Source organism: Myotis daubentonii, chromosome 2, assembly GCF_963259705.1.
Source record: "Myotis daubentonii chromosome 2, mMyoDau2.1, whole genome shotgun sequence".
Lineage (NCBI taxonomy): Eukaryota > Metazoa > Chordata > Mammalia > Chiroptera > Vespertilionidae > Myotis > Myotis daubentonii.
Genome location: NC_081841.1, coordinates 16817082 through 16834490, shown reverse-complemented (window position 1 = coordinate 16834490; position 17409 = coordinate 16817082). Strand labels below are relative to the sequence as shown.

General features: G+C 42.2%; 1 protein-coding gene and 1 pseudogene across 5 annotated transcripts in view; one reads left to right on the top strand and one right to left on the bottom strand.

Moving 5' to 3' along the window:
* The window catches only part of ANKS1B (ankyrin repeat and sterile alpha motif domain containing 1B), an 827013-nt gene that overhangs the window by 745783 nt on the left and 63821 nt on the right, over positions 1–17409 (bottom strand). The window lies entirely within an intron of this gene.
* LOC132226006 (ferritin light chain-like) lies at positions 12378–12976 on the top strand (annotated as a pseudogene).

The following is a 17409-nucleotide window of genomic DNA, read 5'->3' as shown; positions in this document are numbered from 1 at the left end:
ATTCTGCTTTCCATCTTCTTATCCTGTAAATGGGGATTAGAAATACCTCCTAGTTTTACTAAAGATGAAATGTACATACCTATTGTTACTGTTTGTTTTTAAGCAATTTCTCTAAGGAACAGAATTATTTTTCCTGCCCTTTTTGTGTGTTGTTGTTTTTTTTGTTGTTGTTGTTCCATCTTTTTAGTCAAATTTATCCTGCCATTTTTATTTTATTTATTTAATTATTTTTGTAGTATATTTTTATTGATTTCAGAGGAAAGGAGAGGGAGAGAGAGATAGAAACATCAATGGTGAAAGAGAAATCACTGATGGGCTTCCTCCTGCACCCGCCCCCCTACCGGAGATCGAGCCCACAACCCAAGCATGTGCTCTTGACCGGAATCGAACCCGGGACCCTTCAGTCCGCAGGCCAACACTCTATCCACTGAGCCAAACCAGCTAGGGCCTATCCTGCCATTTTTAAACAGGTAAGTTTCTAATTATGAATTTAAAACTTTAAAACATTCGTAGCTATGAACAGAACATGCTCCACAGCAAAACTCTACCTGCTAACAGAAGACAGTACTGGTGATCATACATCATCAGTTTAGAAAGGTTAGTACATTGTTGATTTTTCATTTCTAGGAATATGACACAATAGCACGAATTCTGAAGTCAAATTGCCTAACTTTACATTCTGTCTTCATTTTACTAACCGTATGGTCTTAGACAAATTCTCTTTACAGCAATCTCTTAATCTGAGAAATGTGGAGTGGTGTGAGAATTAAATGAACAAAGTAATCCGCACATGAATAATCAATGAATACTAGTTGTTATTATTAACTTCAACAGATCCAATTTTCCAAAGCGGTGAGAGTGGCAAGCACTCTTCTAAGTGCTTAATAGGTATTAAATGATCGAATCTTGGAAACAACTATAAGATAGGTAATATTACCCGGCTAATTTTACAAAGGTTGAAAATGATGCACAGATGGGTTAAATAACTTGCCCAAGGTCACACAGCCAAAGCTAGATGATTGGAATTTAATTCCAAGTAAACTGGTTCTAAAGACTTTGGTCTTAACAACTTATACAGTCCACGGACAGCATCATTCAAATCTGAGTTCCCAGGTTCTCCTTAGTTCTCTTATGGAATACCAGTTAAGTTATATTTGGTACCATAAACAAACAAACTTAAAGACACATTCCAAAATGACAATGCAACGTAATGGCAGTGTTACAGAATGATTGTATACTTGTGATACTCATTTCCATAATGAGTAAAGAACACAAAACATAAAAATACCATACAGTTTTTAAGCCTATTGTTCCCAAATCATTCACTGTGATGATATCTTTTATCATATGAAAATGTGTTTTCTAAGTCTATCATCTTTGTGTGAATTGAACGATTTATAAAAGTGAAAACTCACCTTCCTCTACCAAGAGCCCCATCAAAACAGAAGTTCTTAATTAACTAAGCAATTAGTCGGGACAAGTGAAAGCTAAAATGAAGCACAAATACATAATTTTCTGATTGTTTTTCTTCCACTAAAACCATTAGCTAGACTTTAATAGTATGTGTCCTTTGGGTTCTGGTTCTGAGTCAGATGGAAAAAGCGTATTCCCACCCTGTCTCTCCTACTCGATGCAGATATAAAACCTGAACAGAATGCACAGGGCAGCTATTTGGGAGCTCCAAAGAGTAAATAATAACAAGTGCATTCAAAATAAAGGCCAGAATTCAAAAGAACAAGTAGTTTCCTCTTTTTCCTTTGGCAACCCCCAGCCTGGGCTCCAGGTTCACCAAAACCAAAAGTAGACAGGGAGATGTGAACAGAGAAAGTTCCAGAGAAGCCCTCTAGTCTGGCTCAACTAGTAGGAAAAAAGGATTTCTAACACTCAGAGTGTAGAGGAAATCCCCATTTTTCCTTTACTGTTTTTTCCCCTCTTTTCTCATGCCCTAGTCCCCAAGTAATCCTGTGGCAGTGGCAGCAGCAACAGTGACAGGGAGGAACCCATAGGTGCCTAAAACTTGAATTTAAAAAATTCCCTTTCTGCCCTGACTGGTGTTCTCAGTGGTTAGAGTGTCGGCCTGTGCACCCAAAGAGTAATGGGTTCAATTTCTGGTCAAGTGCCTCAGTTGAAGATTTGTTCCCCGCCCCCTCTGACTGGGGCACAAGGGGCAACCAGTCGTGTCTCACATCGATGTTTCTCTCCTCTCTCTCCTCTCTCTCCTCTCTCTCCTCTCTCTCCTCTCTCTCCTCTCTCTCCCCTCCCCTCCCCTCCCCTCCCCTCCCCTCCCCTCCCCTCCCCTCCCCTCTCCTCCTCCTCCTCCTCCTCCTCCTCCTCCTCCTCCTCCTCCTCCTCCTCCTCCTCCTCCTCTTCTTCTTCTTCTTCTTCTTCTCTCTCTCTCTCTCTCTCTCTCTCTCTCTCTCTCTCTCTCTCTCTCTCTCTCTCTCTTTCTCTCTCTCTCTCTCCCCCTCCCTCCTTCCTCCTTTCTTCCCTTCTACTCTCTCTGAAAAGCAATGGCAAAAATATCCTCAGGTGAGGATTAAAAAGAAAAATTCCCTTCCTATCAGAGGAGCTGTGGTCCAAGAGGGAGGAGTACACGGCTGTTTGTTTCTTTGTTTTTCTCTGCCTATGTACCTCTAGCCAGTGGTTCTCAAACTTCCTAATGCCGCGACCCTTTAATACAGTCCCTCATGTTGTGGTGACCCCCAACCATAAAATTATCTTCATTGCTACTTCATAACTGTAATTTTGCTACTGTTATGAATTGCAATGTAAATATCTGATATGCAGAATGTATTTTCATTGTTACAAATTGAACATAATTAAAGCATAGTGATTAATCACAAAAACAATATGTAATTATATCTTCAATGTGTGTTTTCCGATGGTCTTAGGCGACCCCTGTGAAAGGGTCGTTCGACCCCCAAAGGGGTCGCTACCCACAGGTTGAGAACCGCTGCTCTAGGCCCTGAAAGTAGGTACAGCCATGAGACATGTGTAGCACAACAGAGTAACTAAAGCCCCTGTATTTTTGGCGGGGGGAAGGGGGGGCAAAAAGCACTTGGGATCTATTATAGAGAAGGAGAAGCTTGGGAACTGAGCTCATCCTGAGCTGCATGGAGATGACCCTAAACACCACAACAAAGACTTGAGACTTGAGCTGAATCATAGACCACTGTCCAGATCTCTGGCTCAACACTTGGTTGGAAACGCATGGGACAGATGAAAATAGAACTACAAAGGCTTTAAAAATGGAAGTGACATTGAAACCACAAACCACAGGAGGGTTAGCCAGAACCTGCAACCTGAACTCTCTGGGTTGACTGCCTGCTAAAATAAAAACATCAACATTCTCCAAAGGATATAAATAAGACCCTGGGTCTCACCATACATATTCAAAATGGCCAGAATACAACACATAATTACTCAGCATTACAGAGAACCAGGAACATCCCAGCTTACCTCGGGGAAGAAAATTTACAGATATCAACGTCAAGGTGACACATACATTACAATTACCGGACAAAACGTTCAAGTAGGTATTAAAAACACTCTTTAAATGAATGCTAAGATGGGAGTTTCAGCAAGGAAATATAAGACATAAAAAGAAACAAATGTAAAATTCAGAACTAAAAAATACAGTCACCAAAATTTTAAAACTCACTGGATGGGATCTGTAACAGAGTAATGATGACAGAGGAAAGTGTCAGCAAATTTGAAGACAGATCAATATAAATTATCCAATCTTAACAAACAGAGAGAAAAAAATTTTAAGTATATACCAGTAAACAGTGTCAGGACCTGTGGGACATTGCCACAATGTCTAGTATTCGTGTCATCTTAGTCCCAGAAGGAGAGGAAAAAGAGTATAGTGCAGAAAAAACACGTGAAAAAATAATGGCTCAAAATTTATCAAAGTTAGCAAAAGACATAAACCCAGAGATTCAACAAGCTCAATGAACCCACACACACACACACAAATAAACTCCAAATTATCCATGCCTAGACAGTGATCATTAAACTCCTGAAAATTAAGGGCAAAAAATATCAAAAGTACCCAAAGAAAAATGATGTGTTATTTATAGGTATTAAATGATATCAAAGACTGAGGATCCCTCATCAGAATTATTAGAGGCCAGAGGAAATGGCACACATTTTTAAAGCACTGAAAGAAAAGAACACTTAAACCAGGATTCTATACCTAGTGAAAATACTCTTTAGGAATAAAGATGAAATACACATTCTTAAAGAAGAGAAACTAAAATAATCTATTAAAAATGGACTTCTCTAGAAGAATTGCTAAAAGGAAGTTCTTCAGATGGAGGAGATGAAATCCAAAGAAAACTTGGAACATCAGGAATAAAGAACAACAGAAATGGCAAATTTCTGGGTAAATATAATAGACTATTCTTCCATCTCCAGCTCTTTAAAATAATGTTAGAGAATTAAGAGCAAAGACATACCGTATTGTCTGATGGAGTTTTCAATGCATAAATAGAATCCAAAAATAGACCTACATCAGTATGGTCAATTGATTTTTGACAAAGGTGCAAAGGTAAAGCAATAGAAAAATGGCAGTCTTTTTCATAAGAGGTACTGGAACAAAAATAGGCATTTCAAGCAAACCAAACCTAACTAAAAATATATCATTGACCTGAATGTAAACCGTAAAACTGTTAAATACAGTTTTTAGAGAAAACATTGGAAACAATCTTTGTGACATTGGTTTTGCTAGAGATAAAACATCAAAAGCATGGTCCATAAATATTTTTTGATAAATTGAACTTTATCAAAATGAAAACCTTTTGTTCTGCCAAGACACTATTAAGGCAATGAAGGGATAAGCCATAGATAGACTGGGGGGAAGAATCTGCAATCATATATTAACAAAGGACTTGTATCCAGGATACAAAGAACTCCCAAAACTTAACAAGAAAATTAAAAGCTTTACTTTAAAAATGGACAAAAGATTTGAAGAGATAACTTCACCAAAGAAGAGACACAGATGTTAAATAAGCACATGAAAAGATGCTCAACATCATTAACCACTGAAAAAGTGCATTTGCATTTTGGAAAATAAATTCACAATGAGATGCCATTACACATCTATTAGAATGAGGAAAAAATCTGACATTTCAGAGTGCTAACAGGGATGCAGAGCAACTGAAACTCTCAGTGCTGGTGGGAATGCAAACTAGTACAGCCACTTTGAAGAACAGTTTGGATTTTTACAACTTCTGTATAGATTTTGGATATTAACCCCTTATCGGATGTATCGGCAAGTATGGTTGGTCTCCCATTCAGTAAGTTGTCTTTTCATTTTGTTGATAGTTTCATTTGCTGCGCAAAAACCTTTTAGTTTGATGTAGTCCCATTTCTTTATTTTTTCTTTTGTTTCCCTTGGTGGGGTTTGGTGGGGAGAGGTGGAGAAGGGTGTGGGAGGGGTGATAAATGGTGATGGAGGGAGACTTGACTTGGGGTGGTGAACACACAATACAGTGTACAGATGATGTGTTGTGGAATTGTGCACCTCAAACCTGTATAATTTTGTTAACCAGTGTCACCCAAATAAACTCAATAAAAAGGAAAATAAATAAAGAAAAACAAAAAACAGTTTGGAAGTTTCTAATAAAGTTAAACATACCATATGATAAACAGACACTCATCATATGACCCAGTAGTGCCACTTTTAGGTATTTACCCAAAAGAAATAAATATTTATTATTTTCACACAAGCCTGTGCATGAATATTTATAGTAGCTTATTCATAAACACCGAGATCAGAAGCAAAAAGGCAAATGTCCTTAAACTGATGAATAAACAAATCATGTAACATCTATACAAAAGAATATCATTTGCCAATAAAGATGAATGAACTACTGATATAACATGAATGAATTACAAATGCTTATGTGAAATCAAAGATGCCAGACACAAAACATTATATACTATATGATTCCATTTATATGGCATTCTGAGAAAAAAAAATACAGAAACAAAGGAAAATCACTGGTTGCCAGGGTTAGGGCAGGGGACAGGTGTCGTTGTCTAACAAAAGAGCAGAATGAGGGCATTTTGGGGGGTGATGGAACTCTTCTGTATTTTGGCTGTGGTACATGATCATGCATTTGTCCAAATTCATGTAACTGTACACTCAAAACAGTGAATTTTATTGTATGTTAATTTTTTAAATATGTTTTTTATTTATTTTAGAGTTGGAGGGAGAGGAAGAGAGAAAAACATCCATCATTGAGCAGCTGCTCCTACATGTCCTCTACTGCAGATGGAGTCTGCAACCCGGGCATGTGCCCTGACTAGGAATCAAACCAGCAGCCTCTTGGTACAGGGACAATACTCAACCAACTGAGCCACACTGGCCAGGGCTTACTTTCTTTTAATTTAAAGCAAATGTATCTATTTAAAAATAACAAGGACATGGGTAACTTAGGATCCTATATTACCTCCATTGTTTAATATGTGATTTTAGACTAACAGCTTAATATCAAAGAGCTTCAGTTCTCCAACTTTTAAAATGAAAAGTATGTTATTTATATCTTACTGGTCTTTGTCATTTTCAATTCTGTATTAACATTCTGAGATCCTACAATTTCATATTCTTCTTTCTGAAATGTTTCTTCTCTTCCTCTCTTTCCTATTTTGTTTGGCTAATTCCTATTTACCCTTCAGGTCTCAGTTTAAATGTTATTTCCTTATAAAAGTACACTGCAGATCTATATTTAAATAATCATAGTCAATGCCTCTTTCATAAAATGGTAAACTCCATAAGAAAGGGTACTGTTTAAATTGTTTTTATCAGAATCCAAGCAACCAGAGTGGCTAGAACACTGGTTAGTATTCCATAAGTACTTTTAGACCACTCTGTAAAAACCAATACATATAGCATTTTCTATTGTATTCTTATTTTTTGCTAATATTTTATCTTTCTCATTCTATATGTATATATTTACATATACATATATCTTAGTTTTATTTTCTCACTATCCTATACTAATAAAAGAGAAAAATGGTAATTGGCGTACGACCGATACCTTTTTCATTGGCTAATCAGTGAGATATGCAAATTAACTGCCAACTAAGATGGCAGTTAACCGCCAAAAAAGATGGCGGCTAATTTGCATATTGCAGGCAGGATGGTACAGCGCCATCAGAGAGCGGGTTGGGGGTGTGAGTGCCAGCAGTCGCCCGAGACCTGATCCCGCCGGTAGACCAGGACGCGGGCCGGCGAGGCGGCTGCGGCGTCCGCCCGCACTCACGCCGCCAACCCGCGAGAGTGGGTTGGGGGCGTGAGTGCCAGCGGTCGCCTGGGACCCGATCTGGCGGCAAACCGGGACGCGAGCCGGCGGGGCGTCTGCGGCGTCTGCCTGCACTCACGCCCTCAACCCGGGAGAGCGGGTTGGGGGCGTGAGTGCCGGTGGTCGCCTGGGACCCGATCACGCGGGCCGGCAGGGCGACTCGCCCCCAACCCGCTCTCCTGCCCAGCAGGGGACCCTCATTTCCCCCCATCACTGGTTCTGCCCCCAGCCCAAGCCTGACGCCTCTGTCAGAGGCGTCAGGCCTGGGCTGGGGTCAACGCCTGAGGGCTCCCAGTATGTGAGAGGGGGCAGGCTGGGCTGAGGGACACTCCCCACCGACACACACCTAGTGCACGAATTTCGTGCACCGGGCCCCTAGTATATATATATATATATCACTCTATATACATACATACATGTGCATCTGTAATGTAAGCATATGTGTATATGTGTGTATATATATATTTATATATACACCGAAATATAATGGTATGTATTACATACCATCAACAAAGTTCCTTGCTTGGCTAATTTTCCTTGCTTGGTAAATTTCCATCAAAAAATAACACTGATCATGCATAGGCTGACAATTTCACTAATTGTTCCTCATTTGTAATCATTAACATTAACTGAAACTGACAATGTGATAGACCTACTGTATATCCATAAGCTAAATTAACAAATTAGTTGGTATTTGAAGGACACATATGTATATGATATGTATATATCAGATCGTCAGGCACACATTGTTGGGTGCACATACTAATTTGCATCGTTGCTGGGCACACATCCAAACATACACACAGACAAGCACTCGGAAACCAAACCTGTTTCTTCATTACAGAAGCTGTCAAAAATATTAAAAGTGAGACTTTCAAGAAAGTCAAAGCATGACTTACAGATTACCTTACATACTATGGTGATAAATCATTCTAAAATGGCCAGCAGTATTAATAATTAGCTGGAACTCAATTATGGATGTTCCCCAAAATATATCCCCAGAGAGCCATTTTAGATCTTTAAACTTAGCCTTATATAAATGATCTAATGCAGCACCCTTACATTCCAAGTATGTAAGATATTAATAGCCCCATTTAATAAATTGGTAACTGATACCCTGAAAGGCTCAATGAAGATCATAACACTAATAAATGGTTCAATGGGCATTCATACTCTACTGCCATGCTGTCCAATGTGATAGCCACTAGCCACACATGGCCACTGAGCACCTAGAATATGACTAATCCAAATCAAAAGGTGTTGTAGGTGTAAAATACATACCAGATATCAAACATTTGGTACAAGATAAAAGAATGTACAATACATCATTAGTAATTATTTATAGTCACTCCATGTTGAAATGTTTTATGGTGATTACCAGAGGTAAAGGGGGGTGGGGGAGGTAAGAGAGGGTAAATGGGGATATCTACACTAATAAAAGAGAAATATTCAAATTGACCATACCTTCACAACGCCCACCAGCCAATCAGGAATGAGAATGCAAACTAACCCAAAAACGGATGTCGGGTTAATTTGCATACGCAGGCACTGAGGGGCCAGGAGTGGGATGCTTGCGTTATCGCCATGGCGACAACACAGGCATCCCACCCCGCCCAGCTGCTCTGGGCCTCTGGGCAGCATGGAAAGGAAGAAAGGTGGCTCTGGGCTGAGCGAAGGCGGTGCTGGCAGCCAGGGGAAGGAAGGCCCATAATTGTATAAATCTTCATGCATCGGGCCTCTAATACGGTGATAGAAGGAAACTTGACTTGGGTGATATATTATAGAATTGTACCCCTGAAACTTATATAATTTTATTAACCATTATCACTCCAATAAATTCAATAAAAAGGAAATATTTTCAATATATTAAAATTAATTCCACCTGTTTATTTCCACGTTTTTAATGTAGTTACTTGGAAATTGAAAATTATTTCTGTGGTTTGCTTTCTATCTCCATTGGCATTGGACAAAGCACTCCCAGGGCAGTATGGCTGAACGAGATGAGCTACATCCAGACTGCGCCACACACTTGCAGAGTGGCCGCAGAAGATTATTTAGCATTGCTGAAATGAACTTTCTTGCATTTAAAATTAAAGTACTAAATTGATAATACAGTACTATTAAGAAGTTAAATGACACATGAAGGGTTTAACAACGTGTCCTGCAATTAACAGCCACTCGATGTAAATGTCTCTTCTCCTCCTCTTTCCCAGCCCAGCGCCCTATTAATTTAAACTGGAGTTAAAATTCTGTAGTGGACGTACATGTAAATCCTAGTACCTATCATCCCCAATGTGTTAGTCTAGGTCAGTGATGGTGAACCTTTTGAGCTCGGCGTCTCAGCATTTTGAAAAATCCTAACTTAACTCTGGTGCCGTGTCACATATAGAAACCTCTTGATATTTGCAACCATAGTAAAACAAAGATTTATATTTTTGATATTTACTTTATATATTTAAATGCCATTTAACAAAGAAAAATCAACCCAAAAAATGAGTTCGCGTGTCACCTCTGACATGCGTGTCATAGGTTCGCCATCATTGGTTTAGGTTAACACAATGCCCATGACCAGAAAAGCAGATATTGGCTGGTGATCACTGATTAGTCCAAGTTGGACACTTGACTCCAGTATGACCCCTCTGAAGTCTGGCCAATGCACAGTATGATACAATGGGCCCAAACAGTAGATCAATGATAATTTGCTCAATCAGCCATATTTGTTCCATAAGGAATTCATCCTAGCAATAGACACAGACAAAAGTTAATAACAAGAGGATAATGAAGCAGACATGGTGAGAGAGCAGAGGTAACAAGAGAAAAACCATTCATTCATTCCAAAAATGTCTATTTTTGAGAGGCCCTAAGAGAGGAATGAACTCCCAGAGCTTTATGAGATCCAGGCAGTATCTAGTTTCAGTCCACATTTCTCTTTACAATCCTTTTTTCCCCATAAGAAGGATGGGGTAAGGCTCTGTTCCTTGAAACCAAAATGATTTAGCTAACACAATTTCACAAGGGAAGGCACAGAAAAGTGGCTTTCTGATAGTGGGTTGTTTTTTTTTAAGACAAAAGTCTTGCCTTAGGTAATAACTCAAGTGAAAAAAGGTTCCTCCTAAAAGTGTGTAGTACTTTTCCTAAAATGGGTAAAGACAAAACAGAAAATGACAAGTGGAAATAGGAAGGGGCACTGACCCTAAATATTCTTTTATATAACAATCACTACCAGAAACATGCTTTTAAGTGTCTGACCTCTGTTGCATAGAAATATGTAGGCAAAAAGAAAAAATGTCTGCCAACTACAAATGCAGACTATAAGTTCTTATAGAAGACTTTTTCACTAACACAAATGTAATTCACTGCATCAGAGTCTCCAGACCATTTTCTGCAGGGGAGTGTATGGACCTCACTAAATTAACTTGGGATTCTAAGGCAAGGAGGGTAGATAGTTCCTCACTGTAATGTATTACTAAACAGGCTTGAAAAGGCCGGAAGTGTAGTTATGTAATGGACAAAAAGAACTACTTGTTTTATTATTTATTTATTTATTTATTTTTATTGACCCTCACCAGAGAATATTTTTCTATTGATTTTTTTTTTTTTAAGAGAGAATGGAAGGAATGGGGAGAGACACAGAGAGAGAAACATCAGTGCAACTGAGGGACATGCCCTGGACCAAAATCAAACCCAGGACCCTTAGTCCGAGGGTCAACACTCTATCCACTGAGCCAAACCCACTAGGGCACAACTACTTGTTTTAAATTGCACCTTTTTTGATAAAATATCTCAGTGATTTCAGCAGGAGTATAGGATCTGGTCTCTTCGCTCTAAAGTTCCAGCCCTTGCAAAATGGTTCCCCTTGGCAAAATACTCTAGAGCAGTGGTTCTCAACCTTGGCTGCACATTAGAATCACCTGGGAATCTTTTAAAAACCCTGATTCCTGGGCCTCATCCTCCGGAAATTCTGTTTCTTTGTTACTAATATTGCGGCCCCACCCCATAACAAAGAAACAGAATTTCCGGAGGATGAGGCCCAGAAATCAGGATTTTTAAAAGATTCCCAGGTGATTCTAATGTGCAGCCAAGGTTGAGAACCGCTGCTCTAGAGGCTGATTTGTAAACCAAAATGTATTTACTTATTAAAAAGTAAATCTGCTTTATAATTACGTGCAAGAATCACTGTGTTAAGAACGCAGTCCTGGTTTTAATCACTGCCCATGGACATTCCCACTGGCCCTAAACCATGCTCACTCTAGCACTTACTCTGTACCACGCATTTTACATAGGTTATTATTTTCATTCCTATGAAAAATCATGTGAGGTAGGTTGTGTGATCCTACTTTAAAATAAGGAAACTGAACGTCCGAAAGGTAATTTATTGGCTCAAGATTCCCAAGCAAGTAAATGTCAAAGTATGTGATCTGACTTGGGCAGCCTTACTTCCATCCATCGTGACCAAGAGCACTACCTCTCCAGGGCTATGAATGTCTCTAAGAATAAAGTTTAGAAAAATAAGTCTTTCCTGCATATGTCTCACTGACTTGGGATATTTCTTTTTTCAAGAAAGACCATTGCTTGAAGTTCCTAACATAACCAGTAGTCATTTTTCTAACACTAAATTCTAAACACAATTGTCTGTCAACTAAGGAAGGTCTAAGAACATTTTAAACACTCATTTCTCCCCAATCGATACGATGACTCTGCTTGCTGAGAAAGACCACACTAAAGGCAGAGTGCTTACCAAAACACTAACAACATTTCCTTTCAGAAGTGTATTCCAAGACAATATAACTTGGTGTTCACTGCTTCATAGTGTCACGGCATCTTAAAAGAGAAACCCTATTGGTGAGATCACTTATTGTCTACAATGAGGCAGTGCCCTCAGCAGTCCCGGATCTGTCTCTTGCTTCAACAGTGTTTGGATGGAACAGACCCAGAGACACCCCTTCTCCCAGTGTCCGGCCACTCTCCTGCATCTTATCCAGGCACCACCTTCAGAACCACCTCCGGGACCGGTCAACACACCAGGTGTTTTTTTTTTCTACCTTAACTTCTTATTGCCAAACAACCATGAGCTCCCAAATTCATCAGAATTATTCCACCAAAGTTGAGGCTGCGGTCAACCCCCTGGCCAACCTTCATCTGCAGGCCTCCCACACCTACCTTTCCCTGGGCCTCTATTTCGACCGTGAAGCTGTAGCTCTGGAGGGTGTGGGTCACTTCTTCCTCGAGTTGGTGGAGAAGCGCAAGGTCGCTGAGCATCTCTTAAAGTTGCAAAACAAGCGTGGTGGCCGCATTCTCTCCAGGGCGTGCTGAAGCCTCCCAAGATGAGTGAGTAAAACTCAGGGCCATGGAAGCCGCCCTGGCCTTGGAGAGGAACCTGAACCAGGCCCTTTCGGAGCTGCAGGCCCTGGGTTCTACCCACAAAGACCATCTCTGTGGCTTCTGGGAGAACCACTTCCTGGATGAAGAGGTGAAACTCATCAAGAAGATGGGTGACACCTGACTCACCTCCACAGGCCGGCCAGCCCCCAGGCTGGGCTGGGCGAGTATCTCTTCGAAAGGCTCACCCTCAAGCACGACTAGGAGCCCAAGGAGCCCAGAGGCCTTTCAGAGGCCCCTCTGTATTTCCCTGGTGTCTGGCTTTTACTTGAGCCTCTTCCTGAAACTACTAGCCATTCTTTTAACCAACCTGAAGCCCTCTCCCATGCAATGAACCAAATGAAACAATAAAGCTTTTTGCAACCAAAAAAAAAAAAAGAGTCTACAATGAAGCAAAGTTCAGTCCTTTTACAATGTTTTAGTATCTTGCCAAACATATTTAAACTGGAACCCAAATATCAGAACAAAATTGTAGCATACCTTTAACTCTTCCAGAATCTTACTCTGATGGTGTTATTGTTGTAACTAGCAAGCTAATCCTATGTAATAAAAGGCTAATATGCAAATCAACCAAATGGCGTAACAACTGGTCCCTATGATGCACACTGACCACCAGGGGCCAGATGCTCAACACAGGAGCTGCCCCCTGGTGGTCAGTGCACTCCCACAGGGGGAGTGCCGCTCAGCCATTAGCCTGGCTCACAGCTGGCAAGCGCAGCAGTGGTGGTGGGAGCCTCTCCCACCTCCGCTGCAGCGCTAAGGATGTCCAACAAGCTGTCAGTTGGACATTCCCCGAGGGCTCCCGGGCTGCGAGAAGGCACAGGCCAGGCTGAGGGGACCCCACCCTGAGTTCATGAATCTCGTGCACCAGGCCTCTAGTACTAAAATAGGAAGAGAGCAGCCCTAGCCAGTTTTGCTCAGTGGTTAGAGTGTTGGCCCACAGACTGAAGGATCAGAGGTTCGATTCCAGTTAAAGGTATGTACCTCTGTTGCAGGCTCAATCCTCAGTCCGGTCAGAGTGCATGCAGGAGGCAACCAATTGATGTGTCTCTCTCACATCTATGTTTCTCTCTCTGTGTCTCTCCTTCCCTTTCACTCTCTCTAAAAGAAAAAAAATCAATGGGAAAATATCCTCAGGTGAGGATTAACGAAAAAGAAAAGGAAGAGAGAAAAGGGGAGGCAAGATAACATAAGCATGGTCATTTGGGCAGCTTCACCAGGAAGATGCAACTTTATACTTCCCAGGAAACCACCAGTCCATTCCCTGCTAAATCACTGGCGGAAGGGGTCAAAAAAAGGAAAAGATGGACTCATGTGCAGTGAAGTAGGAGTGGCATATGGAAGGTGCCTGTCAGTCTAACCTGGGAACGAAGATCATTGGCTAGAGGGGTGGAGCCCCTGCAAGCAGTGAAATCCTGAAGGATTCATTGGTTAAGCTCCTAGTTAAAATCCCCAAACAAAGAAACTTTCTCTCGCTAGTTTCTCTTGTGTGCTCCTGCTTCCTTGCACTCAGGTGCTCTGTGGCCCACACCAGCCTGCCATATGACCCTAGGAGCCGCATGGTCCAATGGACTGCAGCTGGGAACACAGCTCAGCGAGCCAGATGCTGGACTGGACTGTGCTGATATGGAAATCAGGATTTTAAAAAGATTCCCAGATGATTCTAATGTGCAGCCAAGGTTGAGAGCCACTTAGAATCACCTGTCTCAAATGGCACCCAATTAGAATCACCTGTCTCAACTGGCACACGCTAGAGCCCAATCTTCTATAACTTTAAAACCTCCCCCAATGATTCTAATGTGCACTCTGGGCTGAGCCTAGAAGTTGCTGGAACAAAATCCAACACCCATTCATGATGAAAATGCTTTGTATACTAGGAATAGAGGGAAATTTTCTCAACTTGATGGGGGAAAAAAATCTACCAAAAAACCTACAGCTTAACATTATACTTAACTAGGGGCCTGGTGCACGAAATTCGTGCACTGGTGTGTGTGTGTGTGTGTGTGTGTGTGTGTGTGTGTGTGTGTGTGTCCCTCAGCCCAACCTGCCCCCTCTCACATACTGGGAGCCCTCAGGCATTGAACCCCATCACCCTCCAATCGCAGGATCGGCCCCTTGCCCAGGCCTGACGCCTCTGAAAGAGGCGTCAGGCCTGGGCAGGGGACCCTCATTTCCCCCCATCACTGGTTCTGCCCCCAGCCCAGGCCTGATGCCTCGGCCAGAGGCGTAGACCCCCATCACCCTCTGATCGCCTGATCGGCCCCTTGCCCAGGCCTGACGCCTCCGCCAGAGGTGTCAGGCTTGGACAGGGGACCCCCATCTCCCTCTGATCGCTTGCTCCACCCCCCGCCCAAGCCTGATGCCTCTGACCCAGGCTTCAGGCCTGGGCAAGGGGACCATCATATCCCCCCAATCCCTGGCTCCGCCCCCCGCCCAGGCCTGATGCCTCGGCCAGAGGAGTTGACCCTCATCACCCTCCGATCACCAATCACCGGATCGGCCCCTTGACCAGGCCTGAGGCCTCCGGCAGAGGTGTCAGGCCTGGGCAGGGGACCCCCAGCTCCCCGCGGTTGCAGGCTCCGCCCCTGCCCAGGCCTAACGCCTCTGGCCTAGGCGTCCGGCCCGGGCAGCGGGGACCCGCAGCTGCAGTGGCCCCGCGATCGTAGGCTCCGCTTTAGGCCCAGGCAAGGGACCCCTAGCTCCCGGGACTGCCAGCTTCGACCGTGTCCAGCTCCCATTGCTGGCTCCACCCCTACTTCCTGCTATCACTGGCCAGGGCGGCAAAGGCACCTGATTCTCCGATCACGGCTGGGGGGCAGGGCAAAGGCGGCCCTAGGGCCGCCTTTGCCCTGCCCCCCAGCTCTTAGCTCCCCCCTGGGTTTCCAATCACTGTCAGTGGCAGGGGGCTTCTTCCTGCTTTCCCTTTCGCCTCCCTGCATTGTGCCTACATATGCAAATTAACCGCCATCTTGTTGGCAGTTAACTGCCAATCTTAATTGGCAGTTAATTTGCATATAGCCCTGATTAGCCAATGAAAAGGGTATCGTCGTACGCCAATTACCATTTTTCTCTTTTATTAGATAGGATGGCCAGTAACTCAGCTTTGCCACTAAGATCAGGTACAAGGAAAGGATGTCCCTTCTCCTCACTCCTTTTGAACATTGTACTAGAAGCTCTGGCTGATGCAATGGGACAAGAAAAGTAAGTAAAAGGTGAAGGTTGGGAAGGAAGAAATGAGGCTGTCTTTGTAGCACCTGCAAATTTCTATAGCTTCTCAAGAGTCTTAGGAACAATGAATAAAGAACCTGAGCAGGAAACATCTAGTGTACAGAAATCAAAACTTTCACTAAGATCATACTGTGAGTCTAACCCTTTTTTGTTTGTTTGTTTGTTTGTTTGTTTTCTTTCAAGAGAAAAGAGGAGCCTCACCTAACTTCTTGAAAGTTGACAATGCTTTTGAGTCCTTTATTTGGCAGAGAGAATTGGAAAAGTAAATAACACTATTTTTGGAAGATGACTAAATGCCCTTCAGAATAAATCAAAGGGAAAGAGGAGGATGAAAATGCAAATTCTTATATATTGTCCCAGAACTGAATTAAGAACTGCTAGAGTGCCTGGCCGGCATGGCTCAGTGGTTGAGTGTCAACCGATGAACCAGGAGGTCGTGGTTCGATACCCAGGTCGGGGCACATGCCCGGTTGCAGGCTCCATCTCCAGTGTGAGGCATGCAGGATGCAGCTGATCAATGATTCTCTTTCAGCATTGATGTTTTATCTCTCTCTCCCCCTCTCCCTTTCTCTGAAATCAATAAAAATATATATATTTTTATTAATCACAAGTTAAGCCCTGGCCGGGTGGTTCAGTTAGTTGGAGCATCATCTATACACCAAAAGGTTGTGGATTCCATCCCCCAGTCTTGGAGCAAATGGGAGGTAACCAATCAATGTCTCTCTCACACTGATGTTTCCCTCTGTCTTTATCTTCCTTTCCCTGTCTCTAAAACCAATAAATAAATAAAAACATACCCTCGGATAAGGATTTTTTTAAAAATCACAAGTTAAAAAACAGATGTATGTTCTTAAAAACATTTTATAGCAGGAAAACCAAATTATATGATCTTTAACCATAGTTTACAGTATAGCTGGAGAATAATTTCTATATTCCTAGATACACTTTTGGAAATGAATGAAAAGTTTCAATTATACTAAGGGAGAAAAAAAAATCCCAACACCCAGTCCAGCCATGATTTTGCATTTATTAAAGTAGAAAATATTATCATATTCTCACAACTGTCAGTCTGTGCTGTCAGACTTCATATTTAGGAATTATCTTGATGCCAGCTGTCCCCACAATTTCATTCCAAATTCAATATCCCTTAGAAATGATTGCATTTTAAGACTTCAAGTGACTTTCAAAAGACAGTGACAAAAGAAATGGCCTCTGAAGGAGAGGTCTGGGCAGCCTCTCCGTGCCCTGTGGGAACATACCAGAATACTGGGGTGGACATTGGTTATTTACCCCAACCCGCCCCTGCTTTATTTCCGGTTCTCCTGGTACAGCGCCCAGTCACTGTTTGGATAACATCCCTCCTCCACTCTCAGTCATGTGGACTGGATGGGGTCTTCCCACCCCAGTGAACAGAACCTGAAATGAATACAAGACCTCTGATACCAAGGCCAGTGCTTTGTAGTACATTGTGCTGTTTACCAGAGGATTCTTG